The 2,541-nt window shown below is 37.6% G+C and overlaps 1 pseudogene across 1 annotated transcript; it reads right to left on the reverse strand.

Moving 5' to 3' along the window:
* Window positions 1-1,436: 1,436 nt before the first annotated feature.
* LOC308551396 (large ribosomal subunit protein eL39 pseudogene) lies at window positions 1,437-1,592 on the reverse strand (annotated as a pseudogene). Its single transcript has one exon. The product of its transcript is annotated as a large ribosomal subunit protein eL39 pseudogene (transcript).
* Between the last annotated feature and the right edge of the window lie 949 nt (window positions 1,593-2,541).

The raw sequence follows: 2,541 nt of genomic DNA on the forward strand, positions 1-2,541 counted from the left end.
TATTCAGTTGCCTTGCTGAACTCATTTTTCAAATCTAGTAGTACTTTCATGGAGACTTTAGGGTTTTCTATGTACAATATCATGTCATCTGCAAATAATGACAGTTTTACTTCCTCCTTTCCAATTTAGATACATTTATGTTATCTTTCTGTCTGATGGCTGTGGCAAGGACTTCCAGTACTATGTTGAATAAGAGTGGTGAAAGTGGACATCCGTCTTGTTCCTGTTTTTAAAGAAAATGGTTTTAGTTTCTGACCATTGAGTATGATGTTGGCTGTAGGTTTGTCATGTATGACCTTTATTATGTTGAGGTATGATCCCTCTATTCCCACTTTGCTGAGAGTTTTTATCAGAAATGGGTGCTGGATTTTGTCAAATGCTTTTTTCTGCATCTATAGATATGATCATATGATTTTTGTCCTTCGTTTTTTTTATGTGATGTATCACACTTATTGATTTGTGGATGTTATACCAGCCTTGCATCCCCAGAATAAATCCCAGTTGGTCATGGTGTATGATCTTTTTAATGTATTATTGGATCCGCTTTGCTAGTATTTTGATGAGGATTTTAGCATCTATGTTCATCAGGGATATTGGCCTGTAATTTTCTTTCTTTGTATTGTCTTTCTCTGGTTTTGGGATTAGGATGATGCTGGCCTCATAAAAAGAGTTTGGGAGTTTTCCCTCCTCTTGAATTTTCTGGAATTGTTTGAGAAGAATAGGTGTTAATTCTTCTTTGAATGTTCCAAAATTTATTTTATCTAAAATTAACTTAGCCACTCCTGTTTTCTTTTTTTTTTAAACATATCTTTATTGATTTCGGAGAGAGGAAAGGAGAGAGAGAGAGAGAGAGAGAGAGAGAGAGGGAGAAACATCAATGATGAGAGAGTCATTGATTGAGCCAGCAACCCGGGCATGTGCCCTAACCGCGAATCGAACCCCGATTGCTGGGATCCCGGGTCAATGCTCAACTGCTGAGCCACGCCCGGCCGGGCTTTCTTTTGATTAATGTTTGCATGGTATGTCTTTTTCTATATGTTTACTTTCATCCTATGTATATCATTATATTTGAAGTGAGTTTCTTGCAGACAGCGTTTAGTTAGATCATGTTTAATTTTATTCACTCTGACAGTCTATGTGTATTTAGACCATTTGTACTCAATGTAAATATTGATATGTCAAGTTTTCTTCTCCTTGTCTCCCTATAGGTTACTTGGATATTTTTAGTTTAGTGTAGGTTTTGTTTAAAGGTCTCACATTTATTACTAAACCAGTCTACTATTGCAGAAGAAAAATCAAGAGAAAAATCAGGCTTCCAATAATTTCCCAATTAAAATGCCCAACTGTACAGACAGTACTGATCTTTTCAGTCATTTAAAGATGCAAGCAATCTGGATACAGAATAAATATGTATGCCATCTCTCATGTGTGATTCCTTATAGATCCTGTTCTGTTCTTCTCCAATGTCTTCTCTTGGAGTTGTACCCTATTTTATTACCAGTTTTCATCCAAATCCATTGGGAAATGGGCTGATTCTGCTTTTGTTTCTTGGCCAGGAACCTCTTGATCCTGAAATTCTTGTGAGAAGACATAGTGAAGGAGAAGCAACTTCATGCACCACGATGGCAGAGAAAGAGAAATTTAGTGTAATTTTTAAAAATACATTTTTAAAAAATATATATCTTTATTGATTTCCGAGAGAGGAAAAGAGAGGGAGAGAGAGAGAGACAGAAACATCAATGATGAGAGAGTCGTTGATGGAGCCCACAACCCGGGCATGTGCCCTGACCGGGAATCGAACCCTGATCGCCTGGATCCTAGGTTGACACTCAACCTCTGAGCCACCCCCAGCCGGGCTAAAAATACATTTTAAAAAATAGATTTTTATTGATTTTTTAGAGACAGAGGAAAAGATAAGGAGGGAGAGGTAGAAACATCAATGACAAGAGAAAAACATCGATTGGCTGCCTACTGCACGGCCCTTACTGGGAATCGAGGCCGAAACCCAGGCATGTGCCCTGACCAGGAATTAAACCAGTGACCCCTTGGTTCATGGGTCAGTGCTCAATCCACTGAACACATCGGCTGGGCAGTTCAGTGTAGTTTTGAATTTATCTCTTTGAATAGCATTTTAGTGATTGATGTGATTAATCCACTATACATACATAACATCACATTCTACTGGCATCAACATTTTTCAAGCTACAGTTAAGTATAGACACTGTACCCCCCTTTATGTTTCTTTGTTCTCCTCCATTTATAATACAATTGTCTTAAATACTCCCCTTATATACATTGAGAACAACATCAGTGTTATAATTTTCTTCAACTATCAAATATAATTTATAAACTCATGAGAAGGAAAGTGTATTAGTTTTCTTGGGTTGCCATAACAAAATACCACACACTGGGTAGTTTAAACAACAGAAATTCACTTTTTCACAGTTCCAGAGGCTAGAAGTAAAAATTCAAGGCACTTTGGGGTTTGATTTCTTCTGAGGCCTCTCTGCTTGGTTTGCAGACGACCACCTTCTTTCTGTG

The sequence above is a fragment of the Miniopterus schreibersii genome (assembly GCF_964146895.1).
Source record: "Miniopterus schreibersii genome assembly, chromosome: X".
Lineage (NCBI taxonomy): Eukaryota > Metazoa > Chordata > Mammalia > Chiroptera > Miniopteridae > Miniopterus > Miniopterus schreibersii.